General features: G+C 43.4%; 1 long non-coding RNA gene across 1 annotated transcript in view; it reads left to right on the top strand.

Annotated features, from left to right (window-relative positions):
• Positions 1 to 15,113, top strand: part of LOC119496824 — a 68,227-nt gene that overhangs the window by 33,650 nt on the left and 19,464 nt on the right. The window contains exon 2 of the long non-coding RNA XR_005208822.1: positions 3,723 to 3,852. This is a non-coding gene — a long non-coding RNA (uncharacterized LOC119496824). The remainder of the gene's footprint in view (positions 1 to 3,722; positions 3,853 to 15,113) is intronic.

Below are 15,113 nucleotides of genomic sequence, written 5' to 3'. Positions count from 1 at the left end.
ATATAGTTTGCTCTTCCTTTGATAAACGTGCCTCTCTGCCTGTCTGCCTGTCTGTCTGTGGACTTGTCCATGTCTGTGATTGGTCTGTAGACTTGTCCGTGTCTGTGATTGGTCAGATGCTGCAAATATTTATGTGAACGAGCTCATAGCTAGATTGAGAAACCCTGGGTTGATTTACCGAGTTGATAACCAGCGTCGTAGGACTGTTTAGCGTGATCTCGGTTGTTAAACCAGATAAGGAGAAGATACCCAGGGTATGTTGAACTGGCTTCGTAGTACAGACCTCAGCTGTCCTTCCTGCATCTGTCAGTTTAAACTGAGTTGTTTTTAGTCTGATTATGATTTAAACTTCTTCATATGTGTGTAATATTATCATACGATCTGCTCACGAGCTCTGATTGGTCAGTAGGAGGTGCTTTTAGACGAGTTGATCTCTTATCTGGAACATAATCTGCTCTGGTGCAGGTCAGCTGTTCAGCATCAGTTACCATGGCGATCTACCTGGTAAGAAGTGATCCACCATCTAGGACTGAAAACCCTGAAGTTACCTCACTAAACCCAAATCCTGCTTCGTAGTCCAGGTCTCTGGCCCTCGCTGAATCAATCTATTCTATCTATAAATCTGTCTCCCGTAAGTCACACGACTGAATGGAAGTGCAATACGACTGGAAGTTGCTGAAGCTCTGTTTTAATTGGAAGCATCACTTTACATTCAGTCAGAATGGAGGCTGAAAGAAGTCATTGTAGTAAAATGACATATGTATATGTATATCCACGCTGCAGTGGGCTGCTACTGTATTGAGGAGGGGAAGTGTGACTCCAGCCAGCCGGAGTCGATGGTAATTAGACTGGTAGGTGGATACATTTCATTATGCCCAGAGAAAGACGTGGCTAAGCCCTGTGTCTCCCACCCCCACCCCCATAATCCTTCCACTGTGCTGCCCATTATGACTCAGCCCCCCAATCCGCTATACTGAAAGTCATCACTTTTGTCCCGCCACAGTGGGCCAGACGGGCCAGGTCGCCCCGCGGCTCGCTGACACCAGCCCCCCCGTCTCTGGTGACCGGAGTCGCCTCAGCACAGAGCCCACGTTTCCTCCGCTCAGGTTGAATAGGGCTGGAGGGAGCGCCATTTAGTTCCCCTTGTTTAAAGATAAGATAAGGCTAACGACTGTAATAGCTCCTCAGGGAAATAGATACTCAGGATAATAGAGATCCACTGTTCCTATCAGTCCAGGTATATTGGACAGAGCAGAGGCTTTTTGGCTGGAGGAAAAAAAGCACTGATGAGCTCTGCTTTGCATTACAAGTCTCAATAATGACTGCGATATATCAACTCTTATCCAACACAGCAAGGAGATATCACTCCCTAACCCTTTTGATTTCTGTTCCTGACCATCACTCAGCGCTCTCTGGTCATTTAAGTTTTGCTCCTTGAAGGAAGAAATGTAAAAAGACAAATGATGAAACTTCTTTTTGTGTGTGTAAGCTTTATTTCAGTCCAAAACTTCTGTGGTCTTTTTGTTCTCTCCCTTCATGAATCTTTAATGGAGAACAAGGTTCTATCAGCAAAGTCAAACTCTGCCCAACAATTTTTTGTGCAGAGACTCTCAGGGACACGAGTAAAAGCCCAAGACGAAAGCACAACCCGCCAATAACGCCAAAGGGCTCGCAGAGCAGCGTGACCCTGGGAGACATTTTACTCTTTAAAAGGTAATTTGAGGAACTCGTTTCATTTGACTTTTGACTGAAGAGCAGTGACTGTCAGCCTCCTGCCCTCATTACAGCGTAAAGCCACCGCACTAGTTGAGTCAGATGAGGCTCTCGGGGTCATGTTTTTGACTGCTGATAAAAATGAGTCTGCTGAATAGCATCAAATAACACCATTATAAATCATCACTCACACCCTTCTCCTTGTTATGTTATTCTAAAGGGCAGCCACACCAACGGCAGGAATCAGGTTCTCAGCACTATTATATCAAACGGTGCCGAGGAGGACGGAGCGGTGTGGAAAACCATCATTCAGCCAGAGAGCTTATTATAGCAGGTTTCCTTTCAATTACAAAATGCACAAATCACCAGTAATCTGAACTTGATTACAATCATTTGACATTGTGGCCACATCTGGAAACAGCAGCAGTCCAGTTTGAGCATTAGAGGGAAATTATAGCATAGCAGTGTTGTTTTGTTGAGTAGGCCTCGTCCTCGTCCTCGTCTCTGTTTTGTTTTCGATGACTGGGTGTCTCTTTTTTCCAAATGTTAGCTGTGGGCAGGAGAGATTGTCCTCTTCTGCCCACACCTTTTACTTTGTGTAGTTAATGCCTGTGTGGCACCCTGAAGCCTCAGTGTGCCACCAACCAATTTAAATTTTTGGCACTAAGTTAATTTGTTCTGGGCTTGTACCACAAAAGATCATTGTTGCACGCTGACGCTGACCTTTGAAAGGCCAAATTATTAAGCAAAGGTGGTTTTATTTTGCATTCATTTGATGCCACAGCTGCAGTCTTACTTATACTTGTACAAGTAAAAGACATTTAATCTATCTATCTATCTATCTATCTATCTATCTATCTATCTGCAGTATTTACCTACCCATCTACCTATCTATCTATCTATGCAGGTTACACCTGCTGACATTGTTTGGCTGTTATATTTAGAGCATCTCTCTGTGCTCTCTTTGCTCGCTGCCTCTCCATCATCTCTGGAGGATTGTTGTGTTATTCCTTGAGTCTCTGTCTGATTTTGAGATGAAGCAGTTTACCTTCTGACTTTCTGCCGTTCGGTTCCAGAAAAGATCACAAATCCATCCTCCATCTTTGTATAACTCCTGCTACTGTATCTGTATCTCTGTGTCTGGATCTGGCTTTCTTTAACTTTGCACGGTGCTTAGAAAGTAGGTTCTGTTCTCACGTTGAGCAGCTGTGGATAAGAAGTAGCCTCTCAGAGAGTGTTGCACCAGAAGCAACAAGTGGCGTCATGGGACATACTTTGTGTGCCATTCTACATGAATGCTTTAGTACATCATCCGCCCATCCATCCATCACTATCTCATGAGAGGGCGTGCTGTGAGACTCGTGTGTTTCTCTGCTTTACTACCTTTGCTTCTGCACAAATTGCAAAGCCTCTCTCCTCCACACAAGGTGGGCCAAGTGCAAAGAGCAGCAGTGGTGCGTCTCTGCCCCGCTGGATAAACACTCGGTCTACCACATTATCCTCCACTTTCTTTTTTAAATATTTCATTCCATTTTTGCATAATATAAAAGGTTAGAATCCAGGTCTAACTAGTAATGCCACTTAGATGAAAGTGTTGTGCATGTGTGTGTGTGCATGTGTGAATTAATCTGCGTGTGTGTGCGTGTGTGTGTGTATGTGTGTGCATGTGTTCCAGACAACAACAAATCTGGGTTACTGTGCTCCCCAACCTGCATATTTAGGCTGCTCACTGTGGAGTGAATGTCAGCACTCTGTGCAGCTCTAGCTGGCGTTTTGTGTCTGCAATTACATCATACCCCTGGCTTCCAATGTCCTCAATCACTGCATGTCAATGACAAACAAATACCATTTGGAAATCGTGAAAAAAACTGCGCTGACGTTCCTTAAATACGACACCCACCCAGCTGCACCCCCGAAGAAGTCACTTAAGCTTGCACTTGTACAGAAAAAGAGTAACTCAGGTGAAGCATGCCGCTGTTTGGTTACTCTCCTTTCTCCTTTCCCTTCAGATTGTCTTTGGCACCGTGTAGCACTGCATCACCAGGGACACTGCAATACACGCTGGGACTGGCAAATAACAGCATGAACTCGGGGCTGAGGACAATTTCAAGATGAGCAGGCAGCAACGTGAAGGCCAAGGTATGGAAGTGGACTCCGTGACTTGTAATTATGTGATGCTGTCTCTCTTCCCCTCTCCGAATCGATAACCCTGACACCTCCTTGCTCCTTTGATTTCCTTCATTTTGAGCACAGATTTGTACTGCGTAATACTTTAAAATATTACCATAGTAGCTTTAAGTCATATAATTTTCACAAACAAACAGGACCATAACGGAGAAGACTGGCAGGCTCTATGGCTCAGACTGCTGCTTCCAACACTGAATAATGTTATTCCACATGCTGCATGATGGTGATTTCTTGTGTGCAAATGCAGACACGCTGCCATGGAAAGCTAAGATGCTCTTTACCACTCGGTTATCACTCAGAGATGATGACAGATACCTCCCACCTGTTGCTCGTTATGGTTCTGCAGTAGACTACACCTCATTGGCTTAAAGTCATTTAGACAAAAAACTCATTTTGTCTTTCTTTTCTGTTGGATCCATCCTGCTCTGTAACCTGCTCTCGCAACACACAGAATCAAGTACCGCACTTTTTCTCCACTTCAGTCTGCCCGGCCTGACAAGAGCAAGTAACAAAAATCAGTAGAAATGGTCAAATTCATCCCAATTGCAGCTTCAGCCACACTTTCTGCCGCCTACAGCTGCTTCTCCATGAATTGCGCCCCAGCTGTGGTTCGAATGAGTTTCTGTACTCGATGCTTGTTTTATTCCACTTATTCACACTCACTTCTATTGGCTGTGTGATTTCAGTTTGTTCCATTGTTCATCATTTTCACATCATAATTGTCATTTTTATAAAAGAGAATTGTAGTCCAGTCTGTCCACTGCTGTCACTCTCCAATGCTAATGCTCACTTATTTGTCTGGTTGTCAGTAGCAACAAGGTCTACCTGAATCTCTCCCACCTCAGGTACCATCCAGAAACAGATTGTAATGTTATTCTGAGGGACACCATTATTTCTGTCTGGTTCCCCTGTTGCCTGTGTCTAGTTCGGTTAAATCTCCGTTATAATGACTAACATGTCTTTGGAGCACCGGCTAATCGCTTTTTCGCTAATGTGGAAGAAATGTCTCTTATTGCTTTATCATTATAATGCTTTCCTTTAACGTACAGGACATTGCTGAACCTCGGAGCAAAATGAACCGCAGGACAAATCTCTACTTTCTCTCATTAAATTCTGAAATGACGAATACTACACAAGAAAAGAGAAACTTTTCTCCTCCATTCATCAGAGTCAGCCGGGCCCCGGTGCACAGACATTTGTCCCATAAAATACTTGATGAAAGGCTCTTAGCGGGACTGACTTGGACTGATTGCATATGCACGACCAGTAATGGTGAATTTACTCGGCCCACAGGGGAGCGGTGCTCCTTGTCTGTGTAACGCTTTGATCACCAAGACACCGGCAGCACCGGGCCTGTTCTCTACCTTTTTACTCATCCTATGCCACAGGAATATATTAGCATATTGTGCTTTAAAGGAGCCGTCGCCTGTGATTGCATGGCTCTAGGTTAACAATGTCTTTAAACAAGTTTGTTTTTCTTTGGTTTCCGTGGAAGTATTGAACGTTGGATGAAAGATTTGTCAGCTGGCGTTGTTGCTCTTAATGCTGGAGCAGCTTACTGTCATCGGAGCGGTGTCGTGATGTAACGCAGCGTGCACGAGGTTACTGAATAATAAACAGGCCTTTTGTTACTTGTCATAAAACTTCTCCGTACAGCCGGCTGTAATCTACATGTGAAAGGTTGCAATGCACGAGCCCGTTGAACTCGTACCCACTAACTTGACATCCATGAAGGGGGCACCAACATTGGCAGGAGATGTGATTCTCAATAATTCACATACTCTATGTATGAATGCATCCATCCCACTGTTATTTTATACTCATAAATATGTGAGTTCTGGAGCATAAAATCTTTCTCTGAATGCACCGCCTTAAGCGATGTCAAGCTGGATAGGCTTTGTTTGGAGTGTCGAGGTGTTAGGTCGGCACACAGTGACCAGGCATTAACTTAACATTCCTCAGGCTTTGTTCATATCAGGTCCGGTGTTGTTCGGGTGTTTGAGAGTTTTGAACCATTTTTAGAGTCGTGCCCACGTTGTGGGTGCAGCACACCGCAGTCGAGAGCTTCTTGAATAGCATTACTAATGAGTCCCTTTGCAAGAGGAAGTATGTCTAAATGTCAACAACATCAGTCACGAGACGGAGCCTCCAACACTTGAAGGAGATTGACCTGATGGCATTTACATACATATGCTTGAAAACACTGGCCTGTGATGATATGATAGATTTCACCGGGTTTCATCACATCCTCACCACTTTATGCGTTTGTGCATGTGTCAAATATATTATATTTCACAATGTTTCTCATCTCTACCACTCAGCCGGCATAATTTGATGCTTAGACGCCCCGACGTTGTTTGCAAGTCAATATCTCAAATGCTTTAAGTGAGAGGAGTCAATAGCAAATTGGACATATTCTGGGTTTAATCAAATGCTTTAGTTTGGTGATGACACTATCCCCGCTGTGAGACCATCGCACTCCCACCGAGGAGACCACCAAAATATTCATTGCCACACAGCTCACTGCGTTTGCTCTTGAGGACATTGCTGAATCATGCAATTATGGTTTGGATGAGGAAAGTCGATAACTGCCTCATACTTGGGCAGAGATTGCTAAGGTCACACCTGTAATCATCGGGGGAGCAGCACAGTCCATTGACACAATGATGAGACTCCACACACTGTCGGGCAGGATTGAGATACGGGCTGATTGCTCCTTATTGGAAGATGGAGTCGGGCTGTCATGAATGGTGCTGTCACAAAGATGGAGATATGCACCAGTAGTCGCATGTTTGCTCAGGTCAGGGACAGACACCCTGCCGGCAGGGCTTGTTTCCGTGGCTCAGATGTGTTCGGGCCATCGTACACAAGCCTCAGTGAGAGGCAGTTCACCGACTGAGCGGTGCCTTTAGTGGACACGGGAATAATAACCAGTTATGAAGGGTTTATAAATAGTAACCTTATTATTAGTAAATTCATATTTAGTAAAGATTTATAGATGAATCATAAGCATAGACCAGAGGTCAGCAACCTGCGTCTCTTCAGCTCCTCTCCAGTGGCTCCCTGTGGGTTTTTAAAAATGGAAATGAATAACTGTCTTTTGTTTACATTTTCATTTTTATTTATCATTGTTGTAGGTCTGTAGTACGACGGAGTATTAGGGCCTATTACGAGAATAAAGTCATAATATTATGAGAATAAAGTCAGAAGTTTACAAGAAAAAGAAATCTTAACATTACGAGAATAAAGTTATAATATTATAAAGTAGTAATTTTACATGTTATTCTTTTTTCTCGTTTAGTTATGACTTTATTCTCGTAATATTCTGACTTTATTCTGTAAATCTCAGATGTTTTTTTTCCCTCAATGTGGCCCTAATACTCCGTAGTACATTGTCTCTTTGGCCCTCACTGCATTAGACTGATATACTATATACTTAGACTATAAACTGTGTTACCTTCATCACAATGATCACATGTTTTGCGACTCCAGACAGATTTTATTTTGCCTAAAATGTCTCTTTTGATGGTAAAGGTTGCTGACCCCTGGTCTAGACTGTATAAAAGAAGTGGACGTAGTCACCGTGAACCGTGACGTCACCCGTTGGTTTGTGGACTGACGTTTTGAAGCCTCGAGTTCGGCATTTTGGCCGTCACTATCTTGTTTTTTTGCAACCAGAAGTGACAGAAGAGGGTGGAGCTAAGCACAATGGAACATTTTTTAAGCGACCAAAATATTAATATTAACTTTCCTGAAGTGAAAACAAACTGTGAAAGGGTTAAAGTTGTAAGACAGAAAAGCAGACAACTCCCAGACCGGACAACGCCGTGGTAGCGACCTGTCAATCAGCAGGTAGCCCCGCCCTAAAGCATCCCCTGCTTTATGGTCTATCTGACTCTAAATGGGACCATCATTTACTAAATGAACATCATGCTGTATTGAAGAAGACTTGAAACTAGAGATTGAGACCATAAAGTCATGTTTACAATGTTTACTGAGGTCATAAATCAAGAGAGAAGTAGAAGCTCATTTTCTATCAGACTTCTATAGAAGCAGAGGAGTCGCCCCCTGCTGGCTGCTAGACAGAACGCAGGTTTAAGGCTCTTCAGCGTTGGCTTCACTTCTCAGACCCGGAGCTGCTTGCTAGTCATAATTCATTAATAAAAACAACATTTTGGGTTGCCAAATTTGTAAAAATCCTCTTGACTGGACCGTTTGACCACTTACCTTTCAGAAAGAGAATATGGATCAACATGTATAACATAAAGCTTTTCACAACCTGGCAACCCCAGGTTTGTTCTTATTACTGGTTTGTAACAGATCTATCTAGAATTGGTAAATGATTAATTAACTAGTGAGAAACCCAGTGGTTACATCTCACTGTATAAACCATTATAAAGGTTACCTTATTCCATTGTATATAAAGGAAATATGCTCCATCTCTTTACCGTGTTGAGACATGGTAGATCTTCTCTGGCTGTAGAGTTCTGCTGGTCACACCAGCATTGAGAAGACAAACCTCCTTTGCGTATTGACGGTGTTGACCTTTGGAGGAAACGGAGAGCCAGATAGTCCAGAATGGAGGAAGCTATTGTGGCTCATTAGTCGTGTGTTCCACCATCCACTCTTATTTTACCCTCCTCTGTCAGAGGAAAACAAACTGCTTCACAAAAGATGAGACAGGAGTTAGTGGTACAAATACAAATGTTTTTAATAAACTGTCCCATTAGCAACTGACAGTTAGCGAGCAATTAGCAAGCTCGTTAGCTCGGAAAGATTAGTTCGTCTTCAATAAAAATGATGTACAATCCGGGAACAAAATGCCAGATGAGAGTAAAAAGCAGAATACAGAGAAGATGAGGAGAAGCTCAGGGAGAGATTGTGATTGGTTAGCGCTCACAGGTTTGTGGCCGGCCAGCTCGTTAGCTCGTTAGCTCGCCAGATACAGGTTCAAGTTGTGACACGTTTTGGTGTGACCGGCTCACTCTGTGATTCCTGTTTAGAAAAGCCTGCGGAGGCAGACGACGGTGCAGGGATCCAGAATTGCGCTACAATGTAAATGAGAGCCATTATGGCAATGAAAAGACATTTGGCAGCATTATTCAAATGAGATTGTCAGATGAGTTCCATAATGTATTTTTAAAAATTGCAAATGATTTGCTTTTGCATATAAACTGTAGCCTATATTTCTAACCCCATTGTTTACCTTTTCTCCGGTGGTTGCAGGCGCTGCAGAGCTTCATTAATTCACAACTTCAGCATATTTGTATTAGAACAAAAATAGGTGCAATAAGAGAGAGGACTCATCAGAATATCGTTAGCAGAATGTGGCTCAGTAATGGTGGATTGGTTCGGCTTATTAGCTTTTTACTGTGTGTGTGTGTGTGTGTGTGTGTGTGTGTGTGTGTGTGTGTGTGTGTGTGTGTGTGTTTGTGTGTGTGTGTGTGTGTGTGTGTGGTGTGTGTGTGTGTGTGTGTGTGTGTGTGTGTGTGTGTGTGTGTTGCAGTTTAAACATCAGAATCCCACAGCTACTGGTGTGGAGGAGACAGACATCGCAGGCATGATGTGTTTTGTTGTACGAGCTAGCTTTGCTATGTGAGCTTTGCTGGCAGAGGAATGAAATAAAGGATTGCCAGAAGCATGTTCTCTCTCTCTCGTAATGATCTCTCCCAAAATCACTGCAGCAGTTATTCCAGAAAAAGACTTCCTTTGTTTATTCCTCCTCAAATCAAAGTGATCCATCAGTAAACCGCGGCAGGTGTTCGATGCTTCCAACAACCTAATTGTATTTTTTTATAATTGGCTCTTATTTATTACACAGTGGTAGTAGCGTGTTAGTCAGCCCGTCGTAGTCTGCTGTTACAGCTTAAACAGCCGACAAAATAGCTTCAATTGACATCAAGTACAGCTTGCTTGTTTGTCATTTTCCTTTATCAAAAGGCCGTCGTGTTCCGCGTTTGTTCGGCGCCTATGCAAAGCCTTTATCTATCGTACTAAACCGTACCGTGCAAAAGGTATGTTCGGTTTAACTGCCTGAGACTAACGAGCATATTGGAGGTGCCGTTGTTTCGGTCCTCTTTTGATCTGAGCAATAATCTGTCTCTCGGAGTCTGGGAGCTATTTACAGAGGAGATTTATTTCCCTGATTCTCTGTGTACAATGAAGCATCTGCGCCTGCCAGCTCAGGTAGAGGAGGGCTGTTTTAGACAGCGGCTCACTGAATATGTGCTGGTTCCTCTCGAACACAAAGAGGAGAAATAGCTATTAATAGTCCGCTGAGTGTTGCTAGATGTGTGTAATGCTCCTTTCAACGAGTTGAAGTGGGAGGAAAATGTCCATTTATGAGCATATCCCTCCTACCTTCTTGTCAATGCGGCAGTAAAAAATACCACAGGAGGAAACTTTTGTCCATTTTTTTTATCAACAGTGGACACAACTGTGTTTTCACCTGCTCCACTGTGACTACAAATACAATAAAAGAGCAACAAGTGGAGTTTTCCATCGGATTTGTCTTTGCTTTTTATCTCCCTGCTCCAAAGTGAATTACAGCAGCCTTGAACAGTGTCTGGCAGGCCTTGAGCTATTCCCAGGCAAGAACAGTAGAGGTCAAGGTGTGAGAGCAATGCCATAAGCGCAACTTGAAATTCTGCCGGTGCTTCTTCTCCCACAGGCTCGCTCTCACTTCCCCACTTTCTATCGCTCTGTCTCTGCCTGTCGTTCTCTCACTCGCTCTCCACTTTCTCTCCTCTGCACATTCCTTCTCTGTCCGTCTCTCCCTCTCTCACTCCCATTTCTTTTTAACACCTCTTTCAACTTCCTCTCCTCGGTGTTCTCCTCGGCTAATTCATTTTCGGATTCAACAGTCTGATTTAGGAAGCTGCAAATATGATAACATTTAACATTAAAGGTACAGTGTGAAGGATCTGGAGGCATCTAGTGGTGTGGTTGCAGATTGCAACCAGCTGAATACTCCTCTGCTCACTCCTCCCTTTCCAAGCCGACCTAGAGCCGGCAGCGGCGCACCGCCATGTATGCGGGACTCCCCAGCCTGCCGTGTGTCACTCACACCCTCCAGCTGGCTGTTAACGAGGGTTTTTAGGCACAGAGAAGTACTCGTATCGGTACTCGGTATCGGAGAGTACCCAAATGTAAGTACTGAAAAAAGTGGTATCGGTGCATCCCGCGTTGGGTCCATAGAGCAGGTGCAGTAGCGTTTCCTTTAACTCCTCCTCCCAAGTTGACCTAAAAAAAAATGATCCTCTGAGTTACAGACGTCTCTTTCCCAATGGAAGTCTATGGGAAAAAAGTATTTTTGGGCCCAATGGCATCACGTGACGGACACGGATGTTGTTGCACCGTCATCTGGCAACTGCGCTCTTCCTGGGGGGCTTGGCTCAGAGGCCATACATACCATAATAGCACTACTTTAGGAGCAACGGAGGTCAGAACTGCGGTGACCTTCAGGTAGCATAAAAACCCGAAAGTCTCTCTCTAGAGTCAGAGTTTGGTTTGTCCGTTCTGTGCTACTGTAGAAACATGGAGGACTGTGAAGAAGACCTGCTCCCTATGTAGATATGAAGGACTCATTCTAAGCTAACGAAAACACAACCATTCTTAGTTTCAGGTGGTTAAACACTAATGAAAACATAGTTATGAATATTATATTCCATTTCGGCTGATAGATCCCCTGATATGTGACACACTGTTCCTTTAGGTATAAAGTAATGGTGGTTCTAGTTAATCAATTAGGATAACATAAACAAGTCAGTGATACAGAAGATCACATTGAGAGATATTGGGTGTGATGACACACTGACTGTGTCGGCCTGTGGTTGTGTGAGCGTGAGTCATGGTGAGTGTCTGCTTGCTTGCAGCCAGGCTTGATGGTGTTTATGGTTTCTGTCCTTCCCTCGGTAGGTAGCAGGAGTAGTGCTGCTGCCAGACTTATCCCTCTTGTATACAATGCGTATCACCGGGTGCACGGACAGCTCGGTCTGAACAAATTGCAGCTCGGAGGTCTCCATCAAACTTATTTTATCGGCATCCTGCAGCACGGCGACCGTAGAGGAGAGCCGTGACGAAGGATTCAGGGGAGTCAATATCAATATCTAATAGCTATGGTCATGAAAAGCAGATTACTGTGGCATGGAGATCTCTGTGTGATGCTCCTAACAGGCCGGTCTATACTAATCTAGAGCTACTGAAATGTAGCGTTTAATAAGTATGTTACATATTAAAGCATCATTTCACCGTAGTTATTGTGGATCTTATGTCAACCTTGAGTGTTGATTTATCAGACATGCACAGTACTGGCTGAGTTCTGCTCTCAGTCCATTTTAGACTTATTCAACCTTTCCTACAGCACAATATCTAATATCTAATATCCACTAATGTGAAGCAACACATTTTTATTTAATAGGTTATGTAAAATATTACAAATGTTAGTTACTATTAAAGAAACAGAATGTATTTAGCTCAATTGCAGTTAGTCCAAATTATTTAAATTAAATACTTTAAAAAGTTCTCTGCAGTAAGTCAGACTCGTTTCTGGCGGGGGTTGGCCTCGGCTGCATGAGCCCACCTGCTGTGTTTCTTTTGCTCTTTAAACTACGTCACCACACTACTGGTGCACTTTCTCAGAGCGTTTACTATTGCTGCAGATGGGTTTACATTATAGTTAATGCAACGCCCGGCGTGTTTCATACCGGCGCCGACAGCCGTGACATAGCCACGGTACTTAACGCCCTGGGAATGAGAACGGGCTGGAATTCCGGTTGAACATACTGACATTCTGATCATTTACTGTATGGAAACTTCCCCCTACATTCCTATCCTACATGCTACCTTTTAAGTTTTTATCCTGCCTAATAACGGCGCCATAAGATGCAGACTGACTTCTATGAGGTGCTCGGCAGGAGGAGACCTCTGTGCATGCGGGGCCTTTGTAATGCTAATGGAAATGATGATGTGCTCCTCAGGCCACCCAGAGCCACACAGGTGAAGGAAATACAGAGTGTGTGCAAACACCAGGCGGTATGATAGATACTATATGTGGATGAGGACCTTCACTGCAACCTTCAGCGCTCACCTTCACATGCCAGGCAGCAGCTTTGGGTCTTTTTATATCTGTATATCAGACTGTGTATATTTGATATCAGAGTATATAGCAACACTGTTACTACGCTATTAAACATTTTATTATATGTTTATCATGGAGGCCATCGTAAAGGAGAGATGAAAACACGAGACACATGCTCCAAAAAATGGTGTAATTGCTTTTGCAAGAGTAGCTCAAAGCAAACCGTATGGTAACAACGAGGAGCGTATTTACACGCACACAGAACTGCCTGCAGTCGGCTTAACACAGAAAACACCTGATTAAATTGTCTAAGCTCAGACTCACAGTTAAGATGCCTGGCACAGAGCGATACTAAATGTAAATCTTGTGCTTTTGGATTTTGCCATCTGTGCAAACTCTCCGACTCTGACGGCGTTCAGATATCAACCAAAAAAAAGCACAAAGCCGTTCGAGCTTTTGTTCTTAGTACTCGGATCTAATTTCTTTCACCTGTATTAGAATTAATGTCAGTGAAATAATGAGGAAATTATGTATCTCACAAGTGTACACTCATATTCTCAAACTGGTTTATTCATGACAAGAGTGACAGTTTATCAAAGGTGCAGGTGCACAGCTTAACCCCCGACAAGAATATGGCCGATAACTGTGTTGCTCCACGCATGTAAATGTAGCCACAGGAAGTGTTATGGGTTCAAGTCTAACTATTAAATATTCATACACTTGACATGCTGCAGGGCACTTTGGAGAAAAATACTCCTTCATAAAGTGAATGTGCTGTAGTGGCTCCAAGTGGGAGGTGTTCTTTTGTCAACTCCAGTTTATGTCTTTAGTCTTCCCTTTCGGAGTACCGGCGCTTTCATTACAAAACAACTGTTGAATATGATAATTACATCTGCAGCCCTCAATGAAAACAAGCAAACAACTCATCAGGAAGAGAATCTTAAGAAGTGAGAGAAAGAGGTCCTCCTTCTGGGGAGGACAGGTGTGCAGAGAGTACAGGCAAAGATTACATGTTTATTGCAATGTGCAGCATAAAGCCAACACACAGTCACCTTAATGAGAGAACCTCCACTGAAGCCAGATTCATCAACAACGCAAAGCAATTAGCCAAAAAGAGGGAGGTTAATTTAAACATGCTGATATGGAGGCCAAACCTGGAGATGTGATTTCAGGCGTCAGACTGAGAGCTTCCATGAAATAAGATAAATGAAATGAACACCTGCTGTTGCAGTGATATCAGGACAACAGCTATCATAACTGTTATGAAGAGCATATGGCTATCAGAATACATGATATCAACTATATTATATAGATATTTGTAGAACTTGGTTCATTATTGATCTAGGAAATTGTAGTTTGACTAAAACGTCTTATCACAAGATCCTCTTACTGGACATTTTCTTGGATAAGCGTGACTGAAGGAACAATAGCAGCTGTCTATGAACATCAAGACAAAGCCTGTCACAGCATCGACTGGTAACGCGCCGATGTTATTGACTAGAAGTCAGTGGACAGCCGGAGAAAGATCATGAGGCCACTGACATACGGAACCAGAAATCACCTTTAAACAGGGACAGAGGTTATAATCGCCTCACGTCACGAGACAGAAGAAGTTCCATACTTAGGTCATGTGATAACAACCCTGAGCAAATTCTATCTTTTTGTGAAGGTCACGATATGTTAACGCTCCAGGTAGTGGAGCTTGTGCTAAGATTTTTTTGTCAAAACACGGTTGTGGTGGAAATACTGTATTAGTCATGAAGATATGTATGATCTGTTCATTGCCATCTGTTTGGTATTTTGAGAGTCCTTCATGCAATATGTGAGGAGACTCCGGGTGTCTGGAGGTTAACATAAGATGAGGAACTTGTAGAGATTCCTGACTTCAACAGTCTGGACTAACGGTTACACACACAACATAGTTTTGCCTCCTCCAAGCTGGCGTGGTTATACATCATTCTGTATGACGTAGGATACACTTTAAGTTTATGGTATGTCTGTGTCCATTGGGGATGCACTGTTACCGATACCAGTATTGGGTATCTGGTACGATACTGTGCTCATGTACTCGTACTCGCAAAACAGCTCCGATACCACGGCACCGATACCACTTTACGGCAGCGTGACGTTAACC

The sequence above is a fragment of the Sebastes umbrosus genome, chromosome 11 (genome assembly GCF_015220745.1).
Source record: "Sebastes umbrosus isolate fSebUmb1 chromosome 11, fSebUmb1.pri, whole genome shotgun sequence".
NCBI classification, from domain to species: Eukaryota; Metazoa; Chordata; class Actinopteri; order Perciformes; family Sebastidae; genus Sebastes; species Sebastes umbrosus.
The sequence above is the reverse complement of the archived record's forward strand: the minus strand, read 5'-3'. Positions and strand labels throughout refer to the sequence as shown.